Below are 18,301 nucleotides of genomic sequence, written 5' to 3' on the forward strand. Positions count from 1 at the left end.
TATCAATGGCTAACATTCATTGGTATACATTATAATTCACTTAATTAAAATTCCCTCATTTAACTCATAACAGTTGCTTGAGGTGGGTATCATAACTCACACCTGAAAGTTAAGAAAGCTGAAGCTCAAAGTGTTGAAGTAACAAATTATGTACCTGGTAGAAACAGCACTCATTCGTATCTTTTTTATTCCAAGGCTCAGGTTCATTGTGTGCATGTTACTGCTTCCTGGGCAACTCTTAATGAGTGCTGGCCTGACATCCTGAGCCTTGTAATTTGAAGAGGCTAATGGATTTTTTGACAAAACGGCCGAGTCTTGTCACATTCTCATTTAAATTAAATTCAACGATTCAATTTGAGAGAGAGATTTTTAATAGTATGGGCATTTTCCAGCTTAGGCCTGGGAGCTGAGTGAAATGGGAGACATGAATTTGCTATTTCTTTAGTTCTCACATCTCCCTGAGTCATGTGTTTCTAGTGCTTAAAGATACAAATATTTTTTAATACAGGGTTCTACGTATAAACCAAGAAGTTCATCTGTTATTTAACTAACAAAAAATGGCCTGTTCTGATTTTAGAAGGAAACTGGCTAAATAGTGAACTTATGGCCATTTTAAAGAATTTCCAAAGATAATTTGAACTTTATTTTTATTGTTGTCGTTATTTACTCTGCATGTTTTCTTTGAAATCTCAACCCAGCATCCAGTGTGATCCAGCACCTCTGTACCTGTGCACGTGTGCTAGGAGAACAGGGGATAAGGGTGGGCTTGAGGGCGATGTCACTCCAGAACTTTCCAAACAGAAAAATGAAGCCAAAAAACATAGACTTCATGGCATCATTTAACACAGCAAAAGAGTATCCTGCTCTTTCAGATCATTGCTGGCAAAGATGAATCTGTTTTAGGCATTCTCAAGATGTATGCAATTCAGACTCAGATAGGGCAACACAGAAGAGTAAATGTTTTATTTTCAAGTTGGATAGTCCTTAGAAACAGTCAAGGTGAAAAAGACTGTGCTGATAACTCAAGGTCCATAGCTTATAACTTGAAATTCTCCCTCATTTTTACTATGTGTATTTTGTGAAAGAAAGTAAATATGCATACTTAATATATTAATATAATTATAACACAATTAATTAAATATAATTAACATAATTATATTAATATTAATTATTATATTATATAATATTAATTATATAAATATTAATTATATTAATATTAATATAATTACTTTAGATTTTAGGTACAAATGGACTGAAATTCATCCACATGATAGACACTTGAGTGCCAATGAAAGGGGATTAATTAAATATAATTAACATAATTATATTAATATAATTAATATTAATATAATTACATTAGATTTTAGGTACAAATGGACTGACATTGATCCACATGATAGACACCTGAGTGCCAATGAAAGGGGAGACATTGAAAACAGAGCAAAATTTAATCAGGCAATGAAAACACAGGCTTATTTCTTCGATTTATTTAATTACTCTGTGAAGCAACTGAGCTCTGAGATTGAAGATATTTATTGGCCCTGGCACAAATACCTATAAAATCTGATTGAGTAGATTACATTTATGCAATATTATTATATAAAACATACCAATGTGTTGAATTTTAAGGGGAAAACATCAGATTCCATTTCTGATTTTATACTATGTGAAGTTTTATTCAAACACCATATAGTTTCATTTCTGGAGTGCAGGTTAGAGATTCTACTAGTGCAAAGCTTCTTAGGGTTGATTCTTTCCTTTTCCCATTTCCCTTCCCCAACTTGTCTAAGAAAATGCAAGGCAGCCAGAGGCTGTTAGTGATATGATCAGAGAAGAGCACATCCATTGATTTTATAGTTTCCATATGAAGAACATTTATTTGTTAGCTTAAATAAATTGCTTTTGCTTTGATTACAACTGTCTTTGTGTGAGTAGTGTTGACTGAGCCTGGATCCCAGCTACATGCATGAAACATGGGAAACCCATACAAGCTTATGCAGTAAAAGCACTTTGATTAATCATTTTATAGCTGACGAATGGTCATCATGGATACTTTCAGTATAAATGTAGAGGATTAGTGAGGTTAGGCCAAATGAAAGAAAAATTAGTAACAGTAACAGAATTATGAACAGAATTCTAATAAATAAATAAATTTCCATAAGGTAGAAATTAGCTTCTGTTATTGGCTATTACCAGCATCTATATGTATGCAACAACCTACCAATGAAATATCAAAATTGAACATTAAAAAGGTAGAATTCTAATTTAAAGAAATTTTTTAAATCAGACTTTTCATATTTATAAAATTCAATTCAATTCAATTCAATTTAATTTATAAAAGGAAATACAACTTTAATAATATTACCTAATATATTTTAGCTTTACAAATCATTTTCATGTATACTAGCTCATTTAATTTCTAAATGCCCCTTGACCCTCGTTATGATGTTTTTCCTATAATACTATTTTTAATGAGCCTGTCGCACAATTATTTTTTGACTTTGTGAGTACTATTGAATGAAGATATAAATGGTGGCTCATGTCTATCATCAGTGTTTAAATATAATTTCTTTAAATAAAAATTTAAATTGAAGAACATTTGCCTTATCTCTGCCAAGATATCAGTTTTTAGCAAACAACTCTGATTCTTTCCTTTTTTTTTAAATTCCTTTGCTTCCCTTCCTTCTTTTCTTCCATATATATTATCATTCCAGGTATAAAGGAATTATTTTCTTTCTATTTATCTCTAAAAAGAGAGATTGAGAGTTTCTATATGTAGGTATCAAAGGAAGTCTTTAAAAAGGAATTTCTCCTTTTTGTGCTCACACAGATAAAAGAATCTTACAGGTTCTTTTTAAAGAACTGATTGAGATAACACCTCTCAAATTATAAATCTTCTAGATGCAGCTCCTGGCTCTTTGCAATCTATAGCACAGTAATAAAGTATGAAAATCCTGACTTCACATGTAATGTTGGTTCTTGCCCTCATAATAATTCCTTTTGATAGAGTGAACTCAAATGTATATGCAGAAAACCATTCTTTATGGTAAAGTCATATTAAGTTCAAGGCAAATTTTATTTTAGACTTCTCAGATTTTCTCCCTATCATGGGTGTGGCAGAGTGTTTTCTTAAAAAGGGAGGAAGGCTATGTGAGTGCATATTTCATAAGCTTCATATTCATCATGCATACTATTAGAGATAGAAAGAAATGTACACACACAGAGCATCCTCTCAGATGTGTCCTCTGAGAAGTACACACAGCATAAACCTCAAAGAATCTCTTTCACTGGGGGCTGGAGGGACTCAATGAAGACCGCAGACGGCCTTCCTCGGATATATTCTTACAGCACTGCTCCAGTGGGTACCAAGTCCCACTGGAATTTAATTTTCGGCCACACGAATTAGGCCAGTATCACTTTACCCTAAAATAACTGAAAAGTAATTACAGCATTTGAAAAGTTGCAAACTAGTTTTGTTTATGGGTTTCAGAAATGTTATTTTCTGAAATATAGAAATACAACCTTTTCTAATTCAATTTAGGGAGGGTTCATGTCACTTATTTATTTACTTATATAAATTGGATTTGTGCTTCTTGCAAGAAGGGACAGCTGATTTAGGCTGATGAGTTAATTAATATGCACTGAAGATGCTGTGGGTACTTTATTAATATTTAAGTTTTAAATGAGGATAGCATGTTCCTCCCTTACTTGAATTAAAAAGGAGCTATTAGTGTAAACATTTTTGAAAAACTCATTTATGAAGTCAAAATAAACTAATAAATTGGGTGCTAAAATGTACTATACAACTTAAGAATAGCAATGAAAATCTTTTTCTTTTCCTTAATATCAGATTGTACTTTTCCCCGGAACCATCTATTTAATTTCAGTCACGAGAGAAATATTAAAAAGGAAACAGAGAAACAAAAACGAACTTTAGAAGAAGCTATTCTAGCACCAACTTCTGCATATATCTGAGACAGATTCATAGTTGCTATCTCGGGATAACAATTACTGACATGAATAAATTAGGTTAATATAGGATTTATTAATGTTAAAATTAATAAGCTGAAGAAGAAAGGGGAAGACTAACTAACTTAGATAAAGCATCTGCTGTGTGTCAGGCACCATACTAGACATCTTAACACACATCATCCCTTCCACCCTTTCAGGAGCCCTCTAAGTAAAGTACTAGCCTTTTGTTCAGCCGGGGTGTTTCCCAAACTACAGACTGAAATGGATCTCAGGGACAGACATGTGATAAACATTGTCGAATAACTCAAAACACCACTTTGTATATTTAGTTATCGATATATTGAGATATGGAAAAGTAAAATCGAACACCCCTTTTCATTTTTCTTTTCCATATCTGAGTTCAAAAACATCAGCATTTAAATGAAACATCTTGTTTTGCCTTCTCAAAGCTAAGTACATTTGCACCCTTACAAATTTTACTCATCATGCCCTATAACTCAAGATTGTTGGATTAAACTTGACAACCCCCTCCCCGTCCCCTCAAAAGTAGATAAATCACTCCAGGATCTCATATTGCTGTCCGGAGAAGACAAGAGATCATTTACAAAGGACTTGTAAAAATTATACAGGAAGATAATTCTTTTTAAAGCAATGGTTCTCAACCTTGACTAAATCTAAGAATTACCCGGGAAACTAAAAAAAAAAAAAAAAAAAAAAAAAAAAAAAAAAAAAAGATAATGCCTGGCATGTGATTCTAATGTACAGCTAAGGTTGGAAAACATTGCTGCTAGTTTCCGTCCACAACAAGGGCACCATTCCTTTGCAGTTGCTTTGCTATTATACCCATGTGACTTCAAATAAGATGAGGCTTGGGGTACCAGGTGTGTGTGAAGAATTAGGCACAGCACAAGTATGACAGCTCTCTATGTTATGAGCAATGAGATAACTCAGACAGTAACTATAATCACCATCCCTTTGGGATAGCTTTCTGAACTTCTGTAAAAACAGTATAAACCTTACTGGAGAGAAAGCTGCTTTAGGGCAGCAGGAAATAACCCTTTCCCCCCTTGCTGAGGTGGGAGTTTTACTGGCATCCACTTAATGTCAACTGGGATTGGAGCCTATAGGAAAACAGCTGTATTTATATCTAGTTTCACCTGCAAGAATCTCCATCAACTTGTAAATCAGATTATGAAATTCATGGTAGCTATTTTTGAAACTTTGCATACTAAATAGTTCAGCACCAAGTAATATAGCACTTTTATTTAACAGCAGAAAGACACTTTTACTCTAATCTGTGACAGCTCCCAACCAGGACAGCATATATAAACTCTCATAGGCTAAAGAAGCATTCAGTGTGTATAACCTCAAAACAACTAGCATCACATTCAAATTAATTTAGTCAAAATGCTTCCAGATCGAGAGCATTATTTCTCAGTTACATTCTAAAGCAAAACCTGCAGCAAAAAATGATTGAGTCCTGTATAAAACCCTGGATAGAATCTCAGTGAAACTCAGTCACTCACTCAAATGCCCTCTAGTTGGCAATTGTAGAAATGGCTACGCGCCACTCTAGTTAGTAGTTCTCTCCTTGTCGACCAGATCAGAGATACTTATGGTGAAGAACATAGGAAGTGATTTTATATGGCTTGATGAAAGGAAAGCTGCATTCTACCAAACTGACAAATTAGGGTACATTTTTATAAGACATGAGTTGAAATTTCTTTGTAAGAATCATAAATCAGGCAGTGTGAATTCTTTGCTTTTTAAATGCTCACTGGAAACTTATATTTTCTCCAGATTCTTTACAACTCTAAAACTAGAAATTTTTTCTCTAGAAAAATCAGCAACATTTTACAAAATGCAGTTTAGTTAACCATAGCTTCCTTAGTATTTTTTGACAAATCTTTGACCCCCAAATACACCCCCCAGCAAAACAAATATTCCTCCCTCATCACCACAAGCACACTTACCTATTGGGAATCACTGGCTCCGGCAAGTATAAAGAGCTACATGAAGCTTCAGGTCTGGAACCAAGAGTTGGAGATGTGTTTAAATGAACCCAAGAGTCAGATGGCTGTGGCTACCCTCTACAGGGAAACCAGAGGAATCTGCACTGGTGTGTAGTGCTTCCGGGCGCCTCCCTTTGTTCTAAGTAGAATGCTAATGCTAAAAGCGCAGTTTGCATTCCTGCTTGCTCTGGAAACACTGATGCAGTCTGACAAAGCTTCCAGCTTAAATATCCTGATGGAGAAAAAAAGTAAGTCCCAGAGACAGGACCTCTGTTGTGTACCAGTAAAACAAGCCTGTACACAGTGAATGTGTACATCTTAGCAGTTGGAAATTTGTGGTCACATTAATGCTGTCTCATCTCCTTTGAAATACATATTAGAGACATTGAGAAAAGAAATTTTCCACTTCTCCTGAACGTCCATTAAGGAAGTCAAGGATGTGTATCTGAATATTTTTTTTTTACCTCTTTCTTCTCCCCAGTGTGCAAAATTTTCATTGGCAGATAAAAGCAGGTAGGTAAAAAGAGAAAAAAAATTCCTTAGGGCAGTGAAATAAAGATCAAGGCATAGCATAATGGGATGAAAAATGCAATGAAAAAGTTAAGGTCATGAAAAGGAAAAAACCTAACAGTGTAATCTATTCATGTGTTAACATATATTTTAAAGTATAGGAGAAGTTTAATTTCAAATCATTTTTAATGCTGTTTTTATTATACTGGAGGAATGTAAAGCAAAGGATTACTATCTAATCTCAATTTTTTAAAAAAAGAATTTTAAAATGTTTTATGTGTTCTTGTTGCCAAAATACCAGTCTCTGTACCCTGATAGCCAAATTGAGAGTCAGAGTTTTGGGAGGATAGAAAAGAACAGCTTTATTGCTTTGCCAGGTAAAGGGAGTCACAGCAGGCTAGTGTCTTAAAGACTGTGAGCCCATTTTAGGGTTGGGGTCTTGAGGTTTTATAGAAAAACTGGATGGCACAGAAGAAGTGGTAACAATCAGGGCGTTTCACGGGGTGTTACATTCTCTTCACCTTGATAAGAACCTGCTGTTGTTACGGAGGAATTTAGGAGAGTCTGCCCATTTTCTTGAGATTCAGTCCATGACTTCCTCTCAAGACCTTTAGGATGAGTTATTCTAAGAAAAGAGTGCACAGGGAGGGAAGTGTGTCAGTCATAAGATCATTTTGGCTGGAAGTACAGCTTGAACAACTCAAGAACCATCGTGTTAGTTGTCTACTCTTTCATTCTCTCATCGCTGTTTGTACAGTTGATGAAGTGTATTTTCCTCTCTTTATATGTGAAAATTGGATAACAGATTGTGAAGTTCAATGACTGGGGCCAAAATCTTTAGAGCAAGTGATCAAGCCATCATATCTTTAATTTACAAGTTTCTGTAGATACTAACTGATGAGCACATCGATCATATACCAGTCACCTCATCTAATGCATAACTTTTCGTCATTTCAGCAAGGAAAATCAGGTTGCTTTTGCCTTTTCCAATGAAAAGAATGAGTGTTTAGGTATTGCCAGGACCTGGAATGTTTTCAGCACTATTGGGTTTCATTCAGTTTTCATTTTTAAAGTTTCTTAGCTGGATGTCGTAATACAATTTTTATGAATGGCAAGGATTATGTGTGTTTAATACAACTACTCTACTGAATCTATTTTCCTAGTTCTCTTTTATGGAAAGTGATCAACACCATGACTTTTGAGTTGAGTTCAAGATGGTTGGTAAATTTCCTGGACAAACTTCAGGGATGATTAGTGGTGACAGCTAAATAAAAGAGGCAGGATTTAAAAGTTCTGATTTCAAAAATGCAACATAAGTATAAGAAATATTAGATCGGGAAGTAGTCTGAGAAAATGACCTAACAGATTTCTTAATGAAACTCCTGTAAATAAGTTTAATATAATTGTATAAAAAAGAACTGGTCTACACTCCCAGGATGTTTGATATTGGTCTTATTGGGGAAAAAAAGAGTCTTTTTGCCTGGAACATTTTTCCTCAAGACTTTGGCCTGAACCTCATGCCGCAGCTACTTCACTACAAAAAGAAGAGAAAACAGAGCAGCAGCCAGAAAATTATCACTGTTCTATAGCTACCCCCCACCCCAAACATTCTCAACTGGGATCACAGGGTAGAGAGACCTAACTTTTTTTTCCAACTGCATCACTTCTTTCTCTACTTCTTTGTAAGCCCAAAGGATCCCTCGGATCCTGGCCTTTGTGCTTTCTCCTATGAATAAACCTCCCTATTTGCCAGCTACACAGAGGAAGAAAAGTGACTTCTTCACTGACAGCTAGAAAAGGAATGTTGTGAAGGCAAGAAACCGTATATAAACAGGTCAAGAGAAAGATTTCCAAAGAACTGCAATTTATATGATGACATGGAATTTACAAAGGCGCTTGAATGCTCAAAAATAGGTTGGGGCTTTGATAAAGTAATGATCATGAGCTCAGACTTAGTTCTGAGTTTTGATTCTGCATTACTAACTACTGACTGGGTTACTTAAGAAAGTCATTTTAACTTTCCTCATTTGCAAAAAGGGAATAGTTGTAGTGAAGTGACACAGGTAAGCACTTTAAAAATGCCTCACATTTAATGCACACTAAAATGTTCTTAGTCATTTTTTTTCCCTTTGGTAAATTAGTGCATTGAGAAAAACAGATAAATGTTCATCAGTTTCTGTAACTTGATAACTGGAGAATGCATGCCCCTTCTAAAGAAGGTACTTTAAATCAGTAACATCTGATTGGTACCACAATTCTAGCTCTTTTTGCACTTAATTATTCACTCACATTCTAATTCATTTACCAAATATTTATTGAGCACCTACTATGTGTTAGGATCTGTGTTACATACTAGAGACAAAGCAGTGAAAATGTCAAGCAGATCCAGTCCCTCAAGGAGCTTAAAATTTAATGATATATACTGCTTATGTTATTTTACATGTATAAAATTTTAAGTTTTTTGGGGTTAAAAGCCCTATATCCGAATTCTTTGTAATCCTTATAATTATATGTATTAAGTATTTATTGACTTAAATGGTAACTGATAATAAATGTTCTCAATATTTATAACAGGTAATTCAAATATTGGTCCATTATTTGAAGATGTATAGTTTTTCCTGTGGTTTGAAATTGCATGAAGAATGCCCAAAGTGTCTATTGTAATAAAAAGTCAAAGAGAAAGCATTTTTAGGCTTAAGAAAATCCAAAATGCAAGTTTTTGGAAAACAATATAAATTGACAATTTTTAAAATTATTGCAATTGGTGCACTTTAATGAACAAAGGAAGTGTAGGATCAAAATGATAAAAATTCCCAAGCTGTACTTAAATAGGTTAAAAACAAATATTTGTCAATTCAGCCATCATTTTGCACACTATTCACATAAACAAACTTGTAATATGTGCAAATTTTCTTGCTATGCTGATTATAAAGTTGAACTATACGTTCATTTCTAAGTCAATATTTGTATTCTTCTAAGTCGTTACCTGAAAGAAATACCAACACTTTTCTTTTCTCTCTGACCCGGTGGTGGGTTTCAGCACCATGGACAAAGCACCAAAAAAACACTCAGCTTTATGAGTGGTACAGGAAACAGTCCCCTTAAGTTAAAATGTAATAACTTCATGGCAGCCATCTTCCATTTTAATATGTTTTAAGGACCAAATGAATACTAAAGAACGTTCAGCTGGATAATACAAAGTTTACACTTTCAAACCCCTTCTATCTTATGGAAAAACATAATGGCCCTTTTAAAGACATGCATCACTGTGTGATATATGCATTTAAGTGTCATTAGGTTTAATGGCTCCTACTCACTCAGACTATTATACCATACCTTTTAAAGCTAATTTAATGTGTATTAATGGTGTGAAATTGATGAAATTATGAATTGAGTTTCCCTGGGCACAGGTTAAACCCAGGAAGAAGGGAGAGGACAGGTTAATATTACTTTCCACTCCATTCTTCATTTGTACTACAATAGATGTCAGCTCTGCCCTTGGGAAGTAAATGCTCAGTGTTAGTAAGTTGAACTTAAATTGATTTTTATGGTTTTAAACTTAGGTAACTGTCTGTGGTTGGGTCACCAAAGGTTTGCAGTTTTCTTCAGGGAATAGAAAATATGTGCACTTCTGAGACTAAGTTCATATTTTATTCCCTAGTTTCAGAGAAACAGGTAATTTGTCACTTCTTTCCCTTCCTGTATTCATCTTACAGATTCAACTGAGAGGGGTCACTCAGGATATTCTTTTTTTGTAATCTCTCCCTCACATCATCACCATGTATCAGACGAAACAGTGGTGTTTAATCAATTTTAAATTGGATCTAAATATTATGATAATACATATTATTACTATCATGTGAAAAATTGAAATATTCAAGGTTCTGCTCTCAGGAACATTTGATACAGCAAAACTTTGGTTCATAGTAACAGGAAGACTGGAATCTAATTTTGAACTGTGACTTGTGAAAATATTAAGAATGAGAAAACTACTCACTTTAATTATGTTTGAAGGGAGAAGAGAAATTAAAGTGTACACCCACTGCTTGTTGTGGTTCATTTAATATTGCGGGATGACTAAGAGAAGGCAGAACTGTGTAGCTACTCTTCTGCTTTTCCTTCAAGTCAAATGACGTCCAATCTAAAAAGCATAGAATAAAACTTTGTAAAGGATACTAAAGCTCAGGCTACCAGCTTTCTGAAGGCATTTAGTTGATTTGACAAACTACGTCCTAAGCTTTCTAAACTCATCTTTTACAAATAGAATTATGATAACACTGTCAACACTGTTATCTGAAGATGAAGAGAGATGCCGAGAGGATAGCAATCCAGAAATGAAGCATATAGTTTTGATTTTCAAAAATTAGAGAGAAGGAAGAGTCTCTAAAACACTGGTGAGGTCAAAATAAAATATTAGGCAATTTTCTGACACAACTTAACAAAAAGATGGCTTCTGAGTACTTGAAAAAAAGGTAATATTCGGAGAACAGCTTGGTCTCCAAAGCATAATTTAGTAAGCCTAGTTTTTTGGTTTGGTCTTGGTTTTTTTTAGGATAGAGTTAAGACTAGTAAATCTGAGACATGGTCAGGACAGAAGTCACAAACTCAGAAGTTTACTTAGCCAGCCAATGAACACAAATGAGCTACGTGGCCCAGTGTACTACCAAATGGGATGGTAATGGGCACTGTGAATAGAAAAGATTGTGCCCCAGCTGCCTCTCTCAGCTCTAAATGGTATTATTTTCCCAGAAAAGCCAGAAATCGGGATTTTTATGTGAATCATCATGATTTTTTAAAAAATTTAACTGCAACTTTTTATTAATGAATATTTTTTCTGATTTTTAAAACAAAACAAAATACATCTGCGGAATGCATCTGACCCTTAGGCTGCCAGCTTGGGACACGTGGAAAAGCATACGGACCTTGTGGAGTCATCTGAAAGGGTTTCATATACCATTATCGAGAATTTCTGGTTGGGTGACAATACAGACATTACATTTAGATGAGTTCAAATTTAATCTCAATATAAGGAAAATTGGATCTTCCCAGTGATGGCATGGGCAGTTCTTATACTAGAAGCACTCATTTTAACCATAATTTGGCAATTCCAAAGGCCATATGGAAAAGCAACCTAGAGCTGAATTTTAAATTTAATGTTAATATTTTCTCATAAATATGAATACACAAACACAGACACACACACACACATATCTTCTTTTATTCACTCACTCATTTGAAAATACTAGGTTTTAAATTAGTATTTGCTATTTTGCTATTGCCAAGCACTGTTCTAGGTGCTGTCAGTGCAATAGGAACAAAAATCTCTGTTCTTACGGAGTTTGCAATCTATTTTTGTCCTGTTTGGATATTAAGTTACATGGGCACTCTCTGAATGTGTCTTTTTGTGTGCTAACTTCATTCTAGAGTTTTCCTCCAAAATTCAGCATAGGACGTGAAATTATTATAAGTGAAAAACACATTACACTGTAACAAATGGGTGTTGTTAGCTAAAAAGTTCTATATTAATTTAAATTTTCTTTCTAAAATATTTATTATTATGCACCTGTCATTCTGCTAGGGTAAAATGCTAAACTAGATGGGATATAGAGTCAACAGGTACAGCCTGAGATATACGATCACACTCCTAATGCACCAACATTTTACAAACTTTGGTAACTGAGCAGCCCAAACATCCTACCTTCTCTTCGATCAGCCTTCCATAAACTAAACAAATTAGAGAAGAGGATGAAATCATCTGACACCTGGCAGTTGTCATTCCAACATCAGTATCACTCTTCCTAAGGAAAAACATCTTGTCTTTGTTTTTAAATCTCATCATGCTTTGGCAAACTGCAATTCCCAAATGAGGTGGCAAACATGGTACAGTCTAGGAGAGACCTATGAATGAGTCTATTCTAATACAATTTCTGGCTTTTCTACCCATATTGGTGAAGGGGTAAGAAAAATGATCTTTAAAAAATTATCACGTATTCAAAATAATCCCATCTGATTTTGTAAATAATTTGAATTTTTTTTTTTAAAAATGAAGGGTCAGAAATCAGTTGGGAATTTAGGTTGTGACTGACTATTTCTTCTTCTGTTGACTCAGTCACAGTCACAGAATCACTATTCTTTCCCCTCACATCTGTATCTTGCTGGTTGGTAGGTTTAGGAAGATATTTTTCAGTTGTCCAAGAGGCATGCCTATGTTTTTTGAGAAGCAAAGTTAAGAACAAGGCAAGAGATCATTTTAATGCTTGAAAATAAATTATTTAAATTAAAAAATTACGGCCGTGAAGAATGCGTTGTAGCCCACATATTGTTATAGGAAAATGTTTTCTTTTTTTTTTTTTTCTTTCTGATGAGTGAACATTCTCACTGAAGTTTAATGGTCAGAAACTTAATACAAATATAATACCTAACCGAATGAACCAACATAAACGATTCATTTTAGAACCAGTAGAGGCACAATGAGTTAAAGTTCCTTAAAAGTATTTTTTAGGAATGCATTGTAATAATGCTGTTATGGTCATTCCATACTTCCATACATATCTTTTTTCATATCGCTTTTAAAAATTCACTTTGAGAATGCCAAGATTTACTCATCCGTGGATTTTTTTCAGAGGGATTTCTACACCAAACCAAAGGCCATCCAGTTTAAGAAAAACAAGTTAACATACTCTGAGAAGAGAGACAGAAAAAGCCCACACACAGACGACTTGGTGATTAAGCCTGGGAGACAACTTGAATAATCACTGTCATAAATTATAGAAATAAAAACCAAATATAGCTTCTATTTTCTACAGAGCTAAATATACTTACTGAGATGCTCCACTCTGAGAAAGAATTGAGGTAATTTTAGGAATATTTTATAATTTAAAAAGCTTAATGGAAATTGGGTTTTTTCTAAGGAATGATAGGTTATTTCTCCAATGGCTACAGGACATGGGGTGACCTAGATTTCTCCCGTTGCACCACTGATCATAAGCTGCTGTGCAGAGCTGGGCTTGCCTCCCTCACCGCTGCCTAGAGCACCTCCCAAAGCCTTGCCATTGTCCAGCATCAAGTCTTGTGATGATTTTAGGTGGATAAGCCTCTTTTGAAGTTATATTTTTATTTTTACATATCTTGAGAAATGTAACTAACATATAAACCTGGTATATCATCCTGGCTATTATTCCTTAGATGGAGGCTAAATAAAAAAAAAGTGTGACAATTTAAATAATATTAAGTAAAGAATATTACAATTTGTATTTAGAAATGATAAACATGGTCAAGGATACTAGAGTAACTGAAGTTCTGGAAATAGTGCCATCTCCTGTGGAGAAGGATGCTTTGGAATTTGATGTCCTTACAAAATGACTTTTTAAAAAGCTTTTTATTTTGAAATAATGATAGATTCATAGGAAGTTGCAAGGATAGTACAGAGAAGTCCCATATAGCTTTCACTTCATTTCCCTCAATGATTATATTTTACATAACTATAGTGTAATATCAAAAATAGGAAACTGACATTAGCGTAGTGTGTGTGTACAGCTCTATGACATTCTATCTCATATGCAGATTCATATAACCATCATCACAATCAAGATACACAGTCTTTCAATCACCACAAAGATCTCCCTCATGCTACCTTTCTATAGTCACAGACCCTTTCACCCCATCTCTAAGTCCTGCCAATCAGGCCAATTGTAAGATTACCCTTTTATGCTTATCTCTCACACACTTTAACTAAAATGTGAGAAAACCACTGGACTGGGTATTAGGAGGTCGCTGGTTTTAAGTCTGTCAGGGGCTAATTCATGCTCTTGGGCTAACTCTATACCAGCCTCAGTAGCTCAGCTATAAAAACAAAAATTTGGACTTCTTTTTTTCAGGGCACCAGCATTTGAGAACTCATACAATAATCTGATCTCAATTTTGATACCACTTTAAAGATTGCATGTAAACCAAGTTAATAAAATTTGATTTAAATATGTGAAGATCATCATGGATTGAACAGTGTATTTTAAATGTATTCTGCATTAAAATAATGTCAGTGTCACATAACTTAAGAAAACAAAAGCTGCATTAGGATCATGTATTGCTGCTCTAAAATCTGAAGCAAGTAAAAAACATGATTTCACTTGGACCCATCTCTCAAGGGGACATGTGCAGCTGTCCTCCCAAATGTACATGTAGAGAAAATTTGTCACTATGATTACCTGACTTCCTTTGCCCCCAAAGACACCTTTTGAGAAGGAAGAAGCGAACATCTCTAAAATGTGCCTGGCTGAGTATCTGAGCTGGTAGTGCTGCAGTAGAAGCTTTAAATTGAAGATTCTGAAGAATCTTCCTTTTCTGAGAAGGAAGATTCAGACACTGGAGCTGCTCTTTGCTTCTGCTGCCCAAGGTCTGGGGTCAGGAACAGAGGACCTGCCAGGAACCTAGCAGTGAAGTTTCCTGCTTTCCTTCATGTCACTACTTGCTCAACACTGGAGAACAAGTGGAAAACAACAGGAAAGCAGTTTGGCAGAAGTAACTCCTTCCATTTAAAGCTTTAAGAACCTCTTTCCAGGCACCAATATAACCTACAGATCTCTTCCTCTCTACAATTCACTCTTATTTTAAGTCATCCAGCATAGGATGCCACTCCGCATAAGGATGTTTTGAGCTCATTGACTGAGCCCTTCCAACATACTGATAAAAAGTGGGCCCTCCCTCCTCACCTCAAATAATCAGACAAAAAAATCCCGAAGGCAGCAGAAACTTGAAAAGTGTCCTGTGGGGACTCTGGACCATCCACTCCTTTGGAGAGATTTACCAAGGCTTTCTTTCTGGATACCATTAATTCTTTACTGAACCTTCTTTATTAAAAGGCACCATTTCTGTCACCACTCCCAAGGACAATTACTAAAGGGAGACCCCAAACCGACGGCCTGGTCAGCCTTGCCTGTTGCAACGAGGAGTGCAGCCCAACCATCTCAATAACCAGTGAAATAGGGACACTGCCCCCTCAGCCTCCCTCTGCTGAGAGTCCCCAATTTCAGCAACCTTCTGTGTGTCCCCAGGCACTCTGGAAACCCGCCCCCTGCCCCTACTGGCACTGGAAGGGGCGGTCCGAGGGTCCTGAGCCCCCAGCCTGGCCCTCATTGAACCACAGAGGATCAGTCGTCGTCCAGTGCCCGTGGGCACTGCCCGCAGAGCCCGTACAGTTGCCCGCTCTTACCCTTTCTCTCCCAGAAGGGCCCCATCGCGCTGTCCTGGAGGAGGCATCCACGCGCGCCCGGGAGGCCGGGGCCCCCCTGGGCCGGCGTCGGGTGCGGAAGGGACCCGGCGCCGCCGCGGGTGTGCGCTCAGGCCCCGGGAGCCTGGCCTGGCCCGCTCCTTCCGCGCCAGCCCGGGCCGGACACGTGGTGCCTTCGCCGCCCGCGCGCTCGGGTCCGGGCGGCGGCCCCTCGGCCTCTGCAGCCGCCAAGGAGCGGCCGCGGCTGCAAACCGAGTGGGAAGAAGGGCAGGGACCAAAAGGCCGGCACCGGTAGGTGGGGCGCGGCGACGCGCTCCTACTCCGGGGACTCCCGACCTGCAGGCTCGGTCCCAGTCGCCAGGGCCCCGGCCGCCCGCGCTGCAGGCTCGGTTTCCGAAGCCGCTCGGGGTGGGGGCGGCGCACTGCAGAGGCTCGGGTTTCCCGCCTGCGGAGGGAGCCCGGCTTAAGGGCGGGAAGGTCAGCGTTTCACGACCTCCTTCTCGCGCCCGCGCGAATCCCCGGGGCTGCTGGGGTCGGAGTCCGCCTCGCGGTCTTCACTCACCCGCGTTAACCAATACCCTGTCCCCGCGCAGGAGATGCAAACCACTGAAAACCGCAGCGCGAACCGGAGGTGCACTTCAGGACAGCCTCTCCCTGAGAAAATCCCTCTCGCGGCCACAGCCTGTCTGAGGCAGCTAACGAAACACTGCCCCAAACTCCAGGCCAAGACTTACCTGCAGCCACAGGCTCTTCCTGACTTCTCCAGTGGCCTTGGGTGCCTCATCTAAACAAGGTGTCTCTCAGAATTTTCTGGTCCCAGGGATAAACGTGGGCCTTCACTTTCTAACTCTTAGGGTATAATAGCGATTGGGCTTACAAAACAAATTACCCCAGACTTCTTTAATTAGCAAGTGCAATATAGGTAATACTTTGCATATTGATTTTAGGTAAGGCTGAAGGAAACCTCAACACTAGGAAGAAAACGGTTCGAATTCGTGAGTCCAAATGCAAAACGAATACATCAGCCCCACGGCCTGCTTTTCTGGGAAGGTAGGTTTTTGAATTGGTGGGAAGGTACTTTCTTCCCTCAGAATTGCCAGGAGCCCCAGGTACCCCCTTCAAGAACTTCCAGCCTTACTTAGAGCTTCATGATGGAACTGGTGGCCTCCTTCTGGCCAATCACAGCTAAGGGTCAAAGGGCAGCCGCCGCAGTCAGGCTAAAGGCTCTTCCAAGTGAGTTTCTTGTTCTGTTATTTGCTTAGCCTTAGATTAATCTTTATTTTCACTCCTAAAGGGAGCTTTCTGTACAGCAGACTGCTTCTGGAGAATGCCTGCAGCATCCCTGCCCTACCTGGACACCCCCGGCTCCTCTTCTCCCCATATTCAGGAGAGCTTAGCCCACACGGTCAGCATGAAGTACAACAGACTTCTATTTTGGGGGGAAGAACTTTGCAGTGTAGAATTTATATAGTTGAAACCCACCAGTCTCACATTATTTAAGTTGGCGCATGTTAAATATATGAAACATTTTTTTCTGTTGTCAGAGCTCATTTTCCTCTGGTCATCCCTTCTCCTACTTCTCAGAGAATGTTTTGCCTGTGTTCTCTTCTAGGAGTTTTATGGTGTTGTCTTATATTTAAGTCTTTAAGCCATTTTGAGTTTATTTTTGTTGTGTCGTGTAAGGGAGTGTCCTAACTTCATTAATTTATGCGTGGCTGTCCAGCTTTCCCAGCACCACTTGACAAGGAGACTGTCTTTTCTCCGTTGTGCATTCTTGCTGCTTTTGTCGAAGATTAATTGACCATAGGTGTTACATCATCTAATTTAGTTATTACATTTTCCTTAAGAAGTGGTCACATTTTACTGATGAAGAAAAGAAGGTCAATGACTTATTTACAATAACAAAGCTAGTAAATGGTGGAGCGAGGATTTGAACCCAAATATTTCTGATTATTCTGTGTTCCTATTCGCTGCTGGGGCTTATGGAGGCAATGCTTCTATTCAGAAGAACAGTCAAGTGGAAGAAATATTAGATGCTACTGCAGGATGGACAAGGAGTAGATTTAGTCAACTTTTGTCACTCAACTCAAACATACCAGTAACTTTCTCTTTTCTGACAGAGAGTAATCAAAACCCCTGATACACCAGAAATGGACACATCGTAACAACTATATTTCAATTCAAAAAAAAAAAAAACCCTTGAGAAGGCTGGAAAACTGTGTTAGGCTCCCTTTAAACCACATACACGGTGATGAATATTTATTTAATGTATTTTGGAGAAATATTATTTATTATAATTCCTGAGTCTACATTATGGCTATGAAAATATTTAGAGTATTAGCCAAGCCAACAACTTTCATTCATAACAGATTGGTTTAATGAAATGAGATGCAAGGTGAATTTGAACAACTCATATACCGTTTCTGTGCCTGTAGTTCTTTATCTGTTAAACAGAAATAGTAAATAAAATGCTCCAGGAGTTTGAGGTGTCAAAGGAAATACTGGAGTGGGGACGGGTATAGCTCAGTGGTTAGAGTACTTACTTAGCATGCATGAAGTCCTGGGTTCAATCCCCAGTACA

The 18,301-nt window shown here is 37.5% G+C and overlaps 1 protein-coding gene across 4 annotated transcripts in view; it reads right to left on the reverse strand.

Moving 5' to 3' along the window:
* Positions 1–16,100, reverse strand: part of SYBU (syntabulin) — a 103,547-nt gene extending 87,447 nt beyond the window's left edge. For 2 of the 4 annotated variants that reach the window (XM_072949615.1, XM_072949614.1), the window contains exon 1: positions 15,703–15,825. The gene's annotated coding sequence lies outside the window, so the exon portion shown is untranslated. Of the gene's footprint in view, positions 1–15,702 lie in introns of all 4 variants that reach the window. The other 2 variants (XM_072949616.1, XM_072949617.1) reach the window with 2 other exon arrangements.
* Positions 16,101–18,301: the final 2,201 nt, after the last annotated feature.

The sequence above is a fragment of the Vicugna pacos genome, chromosome 25 (genome assembly GCF_048564905.1).
Source record: "Vicugna pacos chromosome 25, VicPac4, whole genome shotgun sequence".
Taxonomy (NCBI): Eukaryota; Metazoa; Chordata; class Mammalia; order Artiodactyla; family Camelidae; genus Vicugna; species Vicugna pacos.